The sequence below is a fragment of the Stenella coeruleoalba genome (genome assembly GCF_951394435.1).
Source record: "Stenella coeruleoalba genome assembly, chromosome: 4".
NCBI classification, from domain to species: Eukaryota; Metazoa; Chordata; class Mammalia; order Artiodactyla; family Delphinidae; genus Stenella; species Stenella coeruleoalba.
In genome coordinates, this window is record NC_137149.1 from 42,028,284 (window position 1) to 42,043,791 (window position 15,508).

The 15,508-nt window shown below is 40.6% G+C and overlaps 1 long non-coding RNA gene across 1 annotated transcript in view; it reads right to left on the minus strand.

Annotated features, from left to right (window-relative positions):
- Positions 1 to 15,508, minus strand: part of LOC307185751 — a 210,479-nt gene that overhangs the window by 120,857 nt on the left and 74,114 nt on the right. The window lies entirely within an intron of this gene.

A 15,508-nucleotide genomic window follows, 5' to 3' on the forward strand; every position in this document is an offset into this window, starting at 1 on the left:
GAAGAACAGAAGAGAGGGAACTCCCTCTGGGTTGATAAGGTTGGAGAGGCCACTCTGAAAAGATGACAATTGGAAGAAAGAATGTGATTTGGCAAGAAAATGAAGGAATATGTGTAACACTCAAGTCATGTTCCAAGAACCCTGAGAAGGGCCTAGATCCTACACAGGCTGTCTCTAGGGGACAGAATGGTCTAAGAAGCTAGAAAACAGGCTAGAACCAGATCCTGGATGATAAAGGACAGGGATTTTACCTAGTAGGCAACGAGAACTGTACTAGAAGTGTGCTAGGGCTGCTGCAACGATGTACCACAACCTGAGTGGCTTAAACAACAGAAATTTATTGTCTCACAGTTGTGGAGGTTGGAAGTATGAGATCCATGTGTCCACAGAGTTGATTTTTCCGAGGGTTGTGAGGAAGAATCTGCACCATGCCTCTCTCCTAGTTTCTGGTGGTTTGATGGCAATCCAAGTGGAGATATTGAGTAGGCAGTTGGAAGTACAGGAAAGAATGGGATTTTCTTGACACAACCATTTCAAAAGACCTACTAAGTGATTGGCAGTCTTCTGGAATTTGAGATACAAATGTGAATTACAGAAGACATTCTTGGTTGCATAACAAACCCCCTAACTGCTTCCTTCCTCCTTAATGGAAAATCGTTGATTTTTGTCATGTTGATCTTCCAATGTTTTCAAGGAAAATGGCTCCAGGTTAGACCCAAGAAATGAATATTGATCAGTCCAAGCCAATAAAGGCAATTCTATTCCTTTTGACAGGGCTTGATTTAGACATGATGATGTGATACAACCTTGGCCAATGAGGCACAAAGGGGAAGTCCATTGGGGTGTACTGTAAAAGATTTTCCTCGCTGATGAAAAGAGATAGGTAAGTAGAAACTTGTTTTCTTCTTGACAACTTGTGTGAGAATGTAAGAGCTGGCATTACAGCAGCCATCTTGATAACATGAGGGCACACAACTTGGATGAATGACAACAGGCTGCAGATGACAAAGAGGAGTGATGGGAACATCCTCGTCCCTGTTGACACCTTGCTACATTGGATTAAATAACCTGAAACCTCCTACCTTCCAACCCCTCTTTAGGTTAGATAATAAAACTTTATCAATGTTTAAGCTACTTTCATTTGGATACTATCTTACTTTATAGCTAAGGGTATCCTAATTAATACCTGATTATGAAACACCATCTCATTTAAGGGGAATATAACAAACACATGTGCAAATACAGGAAAAGAGGAGGCAAGGTTAAATGTGAAATTGTAGCAGAGGTAAAGAGGATGAGCTGAGCATTCAGGGGAGACAGAAGATGAAACATCTCATTCTATTAATGAAGATCCAGAAGGTTTCATTATACACTAATATTTAATAATATAACTGATATTTACTCATTAAGATTTTATATACAAAGCAGTCACATAGCACAGGGAGATCAGCTTGGTGCTTTGTGACCACATAGAGGGGTGGGATAGGGAGGGTGGGAGGCAGATGCAAGAGGGAGGAGATATGGGGATATATGTATATGTATAGCTGACTCACTTTGTTATAAAGCAGAAACTAACACACCATTGTAAAGCAATTATACTCCAATAAAGATGTTAAAAAAAGATTTTATATATAACAGTATCTCATACATTTCTTGCAACTATCCCACAGAGAAGGTGTTATTATCATCTCTAGTCTATAGATGAAGAAACTATAAGGCTCTTGGAGGTAAAGTCACAAGGCAGCCAGTGGCAGAGCTCGATTACAATCCATGTCTTGTTAGACCCAAAGACACTTAAGCTTTACGCTAATGCTTCTAATCTTGTCCTCCCAACGGAATCAAGAACTAGTGGAGGTCAAGAAATGGGTCTCTCATTTGTCTATATTATTTTCAGCACTAGCACAGTATTCTCATACTATGGATGAATGCAGAAGGAAGAAAATTTAAAAAGAAGGAAGGGAGGAATGAAGAAAGGATGGAAGGGAGGTAGAGAGGCAAAGAGAGAGGGAGGAAGAAAGAAGGAAGGAAGGAAAGAAGGAAGGGAGGGAGGGAAAGAAAGATGTGGAAAGGAATGGAGAGAAGAAATAAGAGGAAAGATTAGAAAAAGAGAGGAAACATAAGAAAAGAAGTGAGAAAAAGAAAAATTAACACAAAGACTTATTAACCTATGAACCTGATGAAATCTCAAGTGAGCATCTGATTTGGCCCTCAGATTTCAGAGGGGTCAGGCATTATTAGGCCTATTTTAAATTTTCATGTGTGCAGTTATCACCCAAGAAAAGACTTCCATTCTACTTTTTCTTTAGTCATTCTCTTAACCTATCCTCCCTGCCCTGCCGCTCATCTGTTGTGTCTTTTCCAATTTATAAACATTCAAGTGTTCTCTTTTTCCACTTCCCCTCCCTACTTTCTTCCCTCTTTGCATGCACTCTCCCCTCCTTTCTTCCTTTTCCATCTCTCATTCTTCCCTATGCCACTTTCTTCTGCACAGATGCTGTCCTCATGGTTTACAATTTTCAATACCCCTTCATAATGAAAAGAATTCAGGGAGGAGAGTTTAAAACTCAAACACAAAGTGTGATTTATGCATTTGGTTGGAATACTGACTGCAAAGAGGTTTGGGTAAGATTGAGTCAGGTGCAGTCACTCTTCACTAATGAGGAATCCACAAGTTTGGGTTAGAAAATACGTGGAACTCAGGCCACTCCTCTGTCCCTTGCTTGGTGTAGACCTTATTAATTAATCATGGTACCCGTATCCATTTGACACTAGAACTAGTCTTGAGATCTATCTCTTCACAAGCCTTTAAGTAGCAATTAATAGTAGTCATTTGGCACACAAGATGAAATCTATTTGCCATTCTGGACCCAAAGTCCTGGGGTAGGCTCAAGCTCAGGTGGTAAGTATTAACATGACAGTCAACAATTGGGTTGAGGTGATAAAGGGATTGTCTATAAAAGTATTCATTCATGTATCCATTCTACAAATTTTTGTTAAATATTCTCTCTACAGGCTGGACACTGTCATGTATAAGACATAGGCTTTCTAGGAACATGTGGCTAGTTATTGAGGTAGGTAAGTTAAATAATCACATCCTTAATTGTAGATGCTTTGCTAGAGTTAACCTATGGAAGCTCCAGAAGCACCCAATAGGTGCCACAAACCCAGCCTTAGTGGAGTTAGGTATGAAGGGTATCCTCTGTAATCAGGCAACACGACAACCCTGACTTGTGGTCCCGCACTGGTCCACATTATAGACTTGCACTGAGTGCTTTCCCACTTCTGTCCACTGCTGTTGGTAGAATGCTGACAGCCTAGGGTTTCTTTCTGTCCATTTTATGCATTTTTCACTGTAATAAGCTCCATTAGTTTCCTTTGTACCTGTTATTCATTCAATAATTCATTCATTCAGTTGATCATTCTGAAATGTTATTGAGTTTCTATCAGGTGTAAGATACTGTGCTGGACACTGGGAGTTCCTTACTGAGCATTACAAGCTCTCTGTTCCCATGGCACTTACATTTTATTAAGGGGAGACAAATGATGAACAAATAAATTAACAAGAAAAGTATCAGAAAGTGATGAGAACTGGGGTGTAAGTAAAACAGAGTGATGTGATAGAAAGTGACTCGGGCCTGCAAAGTTGAGAGGTCTGCGAAGTCCCCTCTGAAGAGATGATATTTGGGGCAAGGCTCGAATGAAGAGGAGGAGCCAGGCATGCAAAGGTCTGGTAGAAGAGTGTTTCAAGCAGCAGAAACAATAGGCACCGAGTCCTGAGTCCTTTCCATGCAGCTCCTACATCCAGTCTTAAGGTCATACTGTCTCTTTGGCCACCTACCCCCAAAGACTACTCAGGCTACTTTAAGAATAGCACCATAGTCACCCAGTGTATTAGCCGGTGTTCTCCAGAGAAACAGAACCAACTGGATTTATATACATGAGAAGCTATTGATTATGAGGAATTGGTGCACGTAATTATGGAAGCTGAGAAGTCCCCAGATCTAATGTCTACAAGCTGGAGGGAGACCCACAACATCTGGTAGTGTAATTCCAGTCTGAGTCCAAAGACCCAAGAACCAGAGGAGTTGATGGTATAAATCTCAGCCCAAAGACAAGAGAAGACCAATGTCCCAGCTCAAGTAGGCATGCAGGAGGCCAAAAGGGGCAGATTCCTCCCTCCTCTGCATTTTGTTCTATTTAAGTCCTCAGTGGATTGGATGATGCCCACCTACATAGGGGAGGACAACCTGCTTTACTGAGTCCACCAATTTAAATGCTAATGTCATGAAGAAACACTCTCACAGACACACCCAGAAATAATGTTTAACCTGGGCACCCCATGGTCCAGTCAAGTTGACACCTAAAATTAGCCATCACGCCTGTCATGTTTGTGATACATTCTCCATCACATGACCATTTTAGTCATATTACTATGACTAATACAGCAGTACTGGCCTGGATGCATTAGCCACAAGAGCCTCACTTTTCCAAGATCATACTAACTTAATTCTTGCTCTTAGTCTTATTTGCTCCCCTACCTATTTAATAGGTGAGGAATTTTATCTTTTCCTGGGGTTTTGGTTATCTTCCACAAGGCATCAAATAGGTGTTCTGCACCCCAAATAAGGAAAGTAGAAATGAGGGAATTCTATTGTTCTATACACTTGGTGAACATTATACAGGTTTCTTTACTTCCGTATTTATTTACCTCTAGACATACCAGATCCACTAATAATATACTAATGTGTTAATACATGTGAAATACTGTAAATGGTATCCGGCACATAGTAAGTTCTCATTAAATGTTAGCTATTTTATCAGTCGGGATAAGGCAGGTTACACTTCTATAATGAACAAACACAAAATCTCAGTGGCATAGAACAGCAAAAAGTTACTTCTTGTTTATCCTATATGTCCATCCCATGTTGGTGTTGGAGTTGGGTGGGGGTCATCATCATTTAGGGAATGCCACAGTCATAGAAGCAGGGAGAAAAGCAAACTGAAGAGGTGAATGCTAGCAATTACACATGTCACTTCCACTCACATTTCATTGACCAAGCAAGTCATGTGTCCTCGCCTAACAATAGTAGGGGAGAGTCATTCATTCAGTATGCCCAGCAGTGGAGAAAGAAGAGGTATTGGTGAATGGTGGTCAGCAATCATCTATATATCATTTTTATCACTATCATTATTTTTATCATTATTATTATGTTTATTATTATTCCTATTAATATGGCTCTCTAAGAATCAAGTTACATGTTTTCAAAATTACTCAACAAAAGAACCATTTTCTCTTAGAACACCGACTGATAAGAAACATAGCTTGGTTAATGCTCTTCTCTTAATCACTCAGAATGACTCCCACACTACTCCACTCCTCCAGCACTTTGCTTATACTTGTCTTACCTACTTGGTCCTGAATTCTGACCTCTGTACCCTGACTTGAGACCTCTGATTTAGAGGCTATCTAGCATCTCCTCTTGGCACTTTGGGTCTTTGTTCACCAATCATTTTTCAACCTTGCCTTTGTTCACCTCAGCACCCACCCTGCTCTCTGGTCCCACTCCCATCTTCTCTCAGCACCGCCCACCCCACCCCACACCTACATCTCCACCTTGGTAAGCTCCGTCTCCAACTTCAATAAAAGAAAAAAGAGAGAAATTTCGGCAATCAGCCAGCAGCAAAGATTTTGTTGCTATGTGCACAGATTGAGGATCACAAAAAGAGAATCCAGTGTATCTTCAAAAAAATTTCAGCTTCCAGCAATTTCCTAGAATAATAATTGGGTCTCTATGGGGTAGGGGATGAGAGAGTTTATGTCCCTCATTTCCCCTTTGCAGTTGGCTATTCTGAGTGGAAAAGTTGAAGGAAATGACTATAACGCCACAATGCTGGCCCACTTAAAATTTCTATTATGAAACAGTTGCATAAGCTGTAAGAGAAAATAAGTTATATTCTCAGGAACAAATTCTAGTGAATCAGCTCATTTTAGCCTCACATCTTCATCTGTCTCTGAAGTGGCTTATTTAAATTTTAATAGAAAATGTTCGATGTGGGCTCAAATGGAGGGAATGAAAATAACACTGTTTATCCCCAAGCTAAAATTATGTCAGGAGCAAAAAAAGAGAAAAATACCATGCTAATTTCTTGGAAACAAACCTCTTATGTCCCACTTCATAGGGACTGGACAAAGCAATATAAAGTCTATTGTACTGAACAAAAGCAATGATGGTACATTTAGAGACTCACTGTCCCTTTTTATTTGGCTTTTTAAAAAATCGTTCAAGGAAGAAAAGCGCCCTTGGGGGAAAGTGAGAAAAACTTGCAAAACAAAGCTTTGCCACCATAACAGGGTAGTTGCAGGGGAAAAGGAACAGGAAATAGCATGGAGGTGACGGGAAGATCTTGCATTGGCTTGAAAGTAAAAAAAAAGATCTGAGTTCAAATACTGACTTTGCCACTTACTTGGGGTGTGACCTTGAAAAAGTCATTAACAGTCATTAATAGTGCAGATTACTCTCTCTAACAAAAAGAATCCTAACAGCTACTTCATGGTGTTATCAGGAAAAGGAAAGGAAATGATGATATAAACAATTATTTGCCTAGCCCATCCTCCTCCAGAGTACCATACCTCAGTGACCTTCACACTCTCCAGACCAGGAGTTGGCAAGCCACAGACCAATCTGGCCTGCTTCCTGTGTTTAAATCAGGTTTCACTGGGACAGAGCCATGTCCATTTGTTTACTGTTGTCTATGGCTGCTTTTGCACAAAAACAGCAGAGTTGGGTAGTTGCAAGAGACCATATGGTCCACGAAGTCTAGAAAATTTATTATCTAGCCTTTTGCTGAAAAAGTTTGCCAACCATTGCTGCAGAGAGTCATGAAATTTGGGAGTTATCTCAGACAAACTCGTCTTCTTCAGTCCCCACGTCCAATCAATCACCATATTTCATGGATTCCATCTCCAAAATATCTCTTGAGTGTTTGCTTGTCTCTCCATCTCACAGTCACCACCCCCATCCAAGCCACCATCATGACTACATCAATCTCCTGCAAGAGCTCCCTGCAGCCACCCCTTGCTCTCCTTTCCTGCCTACACCACCACACACACACACACACACACACACACACACACAATTCTTCAAATAGCAGCCTAAGGAAGCTTTTTCAAGTGAAACTCATGCCAACTCCCTGCTTAGAACCGTTCAAAGGATTCCCATTGCACTTAGGATAAAAATCACAATGCTTTTTCAGAGGCCCTGCAAAACCCACTACCTACTTCTCACATCTTTGACCTAAGTGACACTCCCTAACACTGCCTTTGTGTCACACCAGCCTTCTTTATGCTTATCTATTGCCTCAAGGCCTATACATAGGATGATTCCTAGTCTAGGAACAGACTTCTTCTTACATCCCCCATCTTCCTCACTTGGATAACCCCCACTCATCCTACAGGTCACAGCATAACTGTCACCTGCTCAGGTGCAACTGTCCTCAGCCCCATCTGCACTCCAGACCATGTCAGAATCCCCTGATTTACACTTAATTTTGTGCATGTTTTTGCCTTTTTAATATCTACCCCAAGAATGTAAGCTCTCAAGGACAGGTTAAGGCTATGCCCATGGCTGCCTCTATCTCCAACACATGGCACACACCTCTGTATATGGCAGGATAGTGTCATGGTGAAGAATGGACATCACTGCTAGACTTTCTGGATCAAAGTCTCCACTGCTTACCAGCTGTGTGATCAAACCATTTAACCTCTTTGTGTCTTAATCTCTACCTATGTAAAGTGAAAGTGATAAGAGTATAGTATAATAGTATATCATAGGGTGTTGTGAGGATGATATTATTTAATATATGGAAAACACTTAGGACAGTGCCAGGTAAATGTTAACTACTACGTGAGCATTCGCCATTCTGACTAGAGGAGGCTCTCAATAAAAATGGAATGGAGGAATGATTAATTTTTCCAAGGGAGCATGTTTTTGGTGTTTGCTATTTAATCTGAAGTTCATATCCATGCTCCAATAACACTAGATATTTGACTTTCCCAAATACCATCTGTATTGTGCCCCCTACTAGCTTTTGCACAGGCTGTTCTCTCATCATCCCCAGTCTCTCTAGTGAATTATATTTGCTGATTACAATTCTTTGCAAACACTACCTTCACCCTGAAGCCAGTTGTTCCTCCTGCTCACAGAACAACCAAGAGAAATTATTCTCCTTTCCCCCTGTGCTATAATGAGACAGATAGATGATAGGTAGGTAGATAGATAGATAGATAGATAGATAGATAGATAGAATGATATATTGATCTTCTTCATTATACATATGATTTATATTCCATAATGCTTAAGTCATAATTATTCTGTAAAGCTTTCAGTCATTTTTTTCTGCACAGGGACCATGGTAATCAAAATTGTTACCACCTCAGCATTCCCCAAACATAGTGTTTGTACCTTTGCTATAACACTCAAGCTATTTTATTTCAATGTTTGTAGTAATCTATTTGTATCTTCTCCAGGAAATTTTAACCTATGAAGGGGCAGGGACCACATCTTACTTTGGAATGCCCTCTTCTATGCATGCAGTAGGTATTCAGAAAATGCTTAGTAATTTGTTACCGATGGTTGAATTAACTTCTGTGTCCCCAGCACCTACTGTGACATACTAGGATTTTGAGCAAATGTTTGTGGAATTGTACCAAAATAAAGAGGTACCTTTGGCATTGGCCTCTTACTTTCTGAAATTAAACTTCAAGGACCAGCAGCAATGCAACCCAATGCAAGATAGACAGGGGTTTGCCATTTACTGAGCCAGAGGGATAATTAAGGAGTATGTCCCTGAAGGCCAAAGCAGTAATGAGTCAGGTAGACCCAGTGTAGAAATGGATAGAGGATACCAGCTAGAGAAGGCAGTGAGATTTTCAGATCCCCCTCCAAGGTCAAATTGACACCCTGTTTCCTGGGCATCTTAGGGCTTGCCCTCAGTGAAATATTACTACACATTGTAATGCTCCCATTGGGCAGTTTGTTTCTTTGTGGACAATATATGTGTGTAGGATGACAGGTTTTTCTGACATCCCACACACATATTTTGGACCCACCATGTGTTGGGCATGTAGCTACATGCTGAAGATGCAGCGGTGAAGGTCCTGTCTGCCAAGGAGCTCATAGCTTAAACGGGGAGACAGAGAGAGAGGTCCAGAAAAGTCAGGAAGCCTCACACAAAAAGATTAGAAGTCATTGTGCATAGTTGTCTGTATACAGAGTTGTCTGTACATAGAGTTGTCTGTATATACTGTTGGGTGAAAAGAGTATGTTGCAAAAAATCTGTTGAAGTAAATATGTTTTGTCTATATGTATTTTTTTCTATAGGAAATCACGTTATAGGAGTGGTGTGTGTGTGTGTGTGTGTGTGTGTGTGTGTGTGTGTGTGTGTGTGTGTGTTTGTATATCAAAATGTTAGTTCTCCTTCAGATGAGTTGGTTTAGGGGCTCTCTGATGAAAAGGAATTTTCTGTAGAGTTTGATATATATTTTTAGCAATAAACATGCCCTTTAAAAATAAAGTTTTTGGGGAATAATTATAAACTCACATGCAGTTATAAGAAATAATAAGAGAGATCCTATATATACACTTTACCCAGTTTCCCCCAATGATAACTTCTTGCAAAACTACAGTACAGCATCACAACTAGAATATTGACATTGATGCAGTCAACATGCAGAGCATGTCCATCACTTCAGGGATCCCTCCTATTGTGAATGACTTATTTTTGCAAATAAAAAAAATATAATTCTTAGGAAAAATTTTAATAGATCACTGGTGCCAGAAAACAAGATCTTAATTCATTTAGATTAGATGCTTTTTAAATTTTACATTTATTAAACTTCAGTATTCCCACTAACTATTGATTTGAGGGAGTAAAGATTCTGGGAGTTTTGGTGGTGTCTCAACTTCTGTAGCTTCCCAGCATGCAGACACCTTTCCTTTTTGGGGAATACCAAGAAGAGTGGGATCAGGGCAGCGTCTCTAGGGACAGAAGCCAAAGGAGAACATATGCTGTCTCCACTTTTAGGTATTGAGGGTACCAGCACACAGGTGATGCTCACAGCCCTCAACCCCTAGGACTTTGAACCTTGAATGGGTGACTTAGAGGCACAAGGGTGATGGAAATTATTTGTCAAAGAAGTTGATTCAGGAATCCAGTGGTGTGATAGTAAGTGACCAGTTCAGAGATGCTAGAGTGGGCATCCTAGCCAACTGGGTGTGTCATGGGTTGGTGGCTGGGCCTTGCCTCCTTTAGTCCCTGTCCATTTTCCAAGGTTTCCTGTTAATTCTGTGAGCCTTCCCACTCAGCTTTCCATTTAATTCATTTTCTGCTTAAATAAGCCAGAGTTTCTTTTTGTTGTTTGCAAACAAGGAACACTGAGAGGGATAAGTACTTACTATGTAGAATTAACTGTATTTCTATTATCTCTTTAACTGTCAGAACAATCTTATTAAATGGGCAGTATGGAACTGTTTTTTTTTCATGGATGCTAAATGTTAGCAGCGCCTAAATAATAGAGTTGTTGTAACTAATAGGATTTTTAATGATTATCCACCTATTAAATCATCTTCTAATAATGAATGAGTTTGCCATGACTCACCATGTGTGGGAATAATGTGACCCAATGGACTGAAAATACTTGCTGTATGAAGACTTGATGGCATCCTCATGCAAGCCATGAGGGTTCTCGGTCATTTATATGATTTGGGACAGATTAAAACTATTTTGAGGCATTGAATTACAATTGTGTAACTAGACATCCAATTTCTAAATATCCCTAATAAGGGAATATCTAAAAAGCCAATAAAATGTCCCAAAAGAATGTACCTTACAAATATTGAAGCTGTATCAAGTCAGTCTCTCTCTTAATTATTATTTTACTCTTTTAGTGTTAATAAACCTAAACTTCAGAAATAGTCCTGCAATGAAGTATACCAAATCCCAGACATTCTGGATAAATAGCCTCCTCTTTTTTGTTTTATAGCTGAGGAAACTGAGGGCTCTATAAAATGTCTAAGATCTGACAGTAGTAAATTTGAGACACAGCACTCACATTCATATTTCCTATCTCTTTGACTCTATAAGGGAAATTTGTCTAAATCTAACTTCTAATTCACTCCCTCTTTCTTCAGGTGTGTTTGCAAAGAGCTTAGAAAAGTGCCAAGCATATAGTAATATATACCTGTCAACTGTCCAATCATCATTATGAGTCATCTTTTCTTTAACCCACCCATTGGATTTTAATTTCAATAATTATATTTTATCTCCAGAAGTTCCCTTTCATTCTTTTACCTGATCTGTTTGGTCATGATTGATAGTCACTTTTTTTCTTGCTATTTTTATTCCATCTTTTACTTCTACAAACATGATTGTATCTGATAATCTCAATGTTTCTGCTGACCATCACTCATGATGGCCTGTTCCCATGCATATTTGGGTATTTAGTAATCTTTCTTTAGGAGTTTATATTTGGCTGAAGTTAACCTGTGGGCATCTTGAAGGCTCGAAGTTGAAAATGCTCATCCCTTAAGAGAATTCGCCTATGGTGGTTCTGGACACCAGGGAATGCTCTCAAGCTGGGGCCACTTTAATTTTTTGGCTTTATATTTCCTGATGCTATGAATGGTACAAAATAATCTTAGATCTACATGAGAACAGACCTGGTCTGGAGTTAACAAACTCCAGGGGAGACAAGTGTTATGGTTAATTCAGTTCTATCCAGAGTCACAGCAAAGACAAACACACTTTCTTGTCAGTTGCACGCAGGTGGTTTTTTTTCAGTCCAGCTTTTCACTGACTACATAGGCGCTTACAGAGTCATGGTTTATGAGGGGATCTTAAGTCCAGTACCAACCTTGTTGCATGAGCCCCAGATCCATTTTCTCATAGTCTGTGTGATCAATGGTCCTCAAAGCTTCAGGTACCTGGTTGTGTCATTTTACCCAGGATGACTCTGCCTTCATGATTACTCACCTCTCTGGTTTCAGTTTGTTAGTTTGCAGTTTTGTCCTTTAGTAAATTCCATACTTTCTTGTGGCCTCAGTAACACACTGGAAAGTGTATGGTTTGTTTGTTTGTTTTGTAATTTATTCAACACATAGATATTCCATAGCAGAAAATTTCTCCAGGCCATCTTGCCCACCACATGGCTGGAAGAGGAAATTCATACAAACCTCATGGATGACTGCAATTGTAACAACTGTGCTCTGGGCCAAACCAGCCTGAGAGAAAGAGGACCACACATGAACTTTCAGCCCTCTTATTCCCCCCCTGTCAAGTGCCCCCAGAAGAGTTCTGCCAGGTGCTAGGAGGGTGTATCATAGGTGCTCTGAGAATTACTGGACTTTTACCTTTTTCTCTTGTCCTCTCTGGATCGCGGTGCTGCTATTACTGGTCACCAAAGATACCAAAAGTGGTCACTCTCTCCCCCTTGTCCATGAAAGGACCCTCTGCCCTTGCTGCTGCCACCCAAGGATGAGGATATTGACTTTAGGGCCAATAATGCCAACGCCAAGGGTCACAGCACCATCCCACTCACCCCAGCCGGTTCACCCCTGTGACCAAGGCCACTGTTTCAAGGCTATTGGCATCTTGGTCCTCAACCTCTACAGTCATCATAGAAAGATCACTTTTTAAAAATTTTAGCAGTGAGGGTGATAGTCAAAGACATTCACTATCCTTGTGAATAACATTTGCTGAGCATACAAGGCACTGTGTGATTTTTCTGTACACGTTATCTCATTCATCCCATGACAATCCTCTGGTCTCCAACTAGGATCTGACAATAGGGATTGTAGGTGTCTCCTACTGTTTTCAAATGAGCACCTAAACCACATCATGGTTAAGAATGTTGGTTCTGGAGCCTCACTGTGTATGATTAAATTCTTGTTCTGCTGCTTATTAGATGTGTGACTTTGAGAAAACTACTTCATCTGTCTCACAGGCTCAGTTTTCCAATCTGTTAAATGGAGCCCATCAGAGAATATGCCCCATAGGGCTGTCATGAGTGATAATATGTTTGGCTCCATGCCTGGCATGTTGTAAGTGTTAAATGAATTTGGACATTTTTAATATTTTGCTATTATTATGTACATCAATGTAAAAATTAATCGATTCAGGTTAGATTTTGTTCATGGTGACTTTTTCATTGAATGGATACTAGAAGTATAGTTAGTGGACAATGTTGACACTAAAAGGGTGGGGGCAGGTCACAGATCCAAAAGATTGTAAACTACCAGCCTATGGAAATCTATTCCTACCACACAGGGCTGTTGTGAGAATTAAAAGAAAATAGAACTGTGGACCACAGGTCCCGAGGGCCCACACCCACCATGCCCTGAATGGAGATCAAGGCCATCAGGACCTGAGGGGCAGGGTCTGGAACAAGAGCAGTCTGTATAACAGTGATGGGTGGGGGGCTATGCCATATCTCTTCCCATAACCCTGATCAAGGGTTTGACAGGCCAGATCTGCCCATGTGTTAGAGTTCTGGATCTGTTGGGAGAGGTTAAAACACACAAAGTCAACACTTCCTAAGCCCAGGATCTCACCGTGGGTGACAGGAGAATGGCTTGAAGGAATCTCTTATGGTTTCTGACTTAAAAAAAAAAAAAAAAAGATATATATCAAAATAAAACATGAGAGAAGAACAAAGGGAAACCAAATGAATGGCACAGATTTGAAGATAACAGCAGGGAGATCGTATTTATATCTATATCGATACCCACATCTCTACCATATCTATATTTGTCTGTGCTTTTAATCACCAATCTCATCTTTCTCATGCAATTAAGAGTTGGCAAGCAGCATGAGATTCAAGGATGGCCCTGAAATACAAAACCTACAGCAATAATTGCTTACTTTCTCCCTCTCTCTCTGCACACACTGCTTGGCTTTTCTCTTTCTTGGGACATGGAGTCCTCATTTATACTCATTAAAATGTGTTAATGAGAACTTTTCAGAGAGAAAAATGAAGGAAGAAGCAGAAAGAGAAAAAAAGACACATCAAGGGAGTTTAGGTTCTAGTTAATAAGCAAGACAGAGCAAAGCTGTATCTTTTGGCCATGAACATATTGTTTGCTCACTAAAGATGCTTATTACTCCTCCCCTAGTTTCTCTGAGTCCATAGATCACTCTGTAGTGGCATGAATTGGTTTTCAATTCAGTAAACCTAGTTTTGAATACCTACTGGGCAGAAAGCACAGGGCTGAATGTGCTGGGAAATATGAAGCTCGAAAATACACTCTTCTTTCTGCCCATGTCCACTTGGGTCGGTCAACAATAATCACCCTCCCAGGCTCCTCTGTGCAACCTTCTCTGATACACAGTGTTTGGCATATGCTAGCTACTTAATAAATATTTGCTTGGTGAATAAATAAATAAATCTACCTGGATACCCAAACACAATCAAGGCACACCACAGTCCCAGTGGGCAGGGTCACGCCTCTTTCTTTAAAAACAACTCAAACCTGCCAGACCATGACTAATTGTATGAAACCCTGTGTTCCCGTCCTCTGAAACATCCCCATTTGGGGATTCCTCTTACTTCGTTCATCTTGGTCCTTGCTTGTTCCCCACCTCAATTCCCCACTCCAGTTCTGGTACCTTCCCACAGTTGCACCCCATTAGCACAGCTATATCAGTTGATTCTAACTTTGCTGCATTATTTCACGTCAAACCTTCTGGACTGGATCTCAGGTGAACTGACAGCAGTTGAGAAAGGAACCTCCAGCACACACCAGGTTTCAGTCTCACTCAGCTCTGCCTTTCCACTTCATCCTATTGTTTTCTTAAAGATGGCATTGACATGGTCAGAGCTGTGTGCTTTGGCTAAGATTACCCTGAAGGAAATGGCAGATGAAAAGGAAATTAGAGTGGTGGCAGAAAGTTAAGAAAATATTCAGTCGTCCAAGTGAAAAGAAGTGAATGTCTGAACTAAGGTAGTGATGAGAAAGAGAAGGAAGAAACACGAGATACATTATGGGAGACAAATGGCCTGGAAAAGGGATTGAATGAGATTCAGGCTCAGTGAGCTGTGGTGAACTGGTGACATGTAAAGCATGTGCCATATCAGAGAAAACAGCCTTTACAGGTAAGAGCTGCCCAGGAAGGTGCCTTAGAGCAGATGACAGGGGAACTGAGTCCTCAGTCACAAAGAGTCTACACAGGCATGGAAGTGAATAGGATGGGATTTCAGGTGAGAGACAGTGAATGGGGGAGCACCTGGCAGAAACCACAGAAATATCTTGGATATTGCAGTGTCCTTAACGCTAAGACTGATAGATAAGAGCTGACCACTCCTTTACCCTGGCTTCCAGAGTGAACAAATAACCCAGGCCTAGCTAATATGAGGATTCTACCACCCTGGCCTCAATGATCGGCTCGTTTGGGCAATTGGCCCAAAAATATCCAATTAGAATTATTTAAAGGATTGAGATGACCCATTCCACGG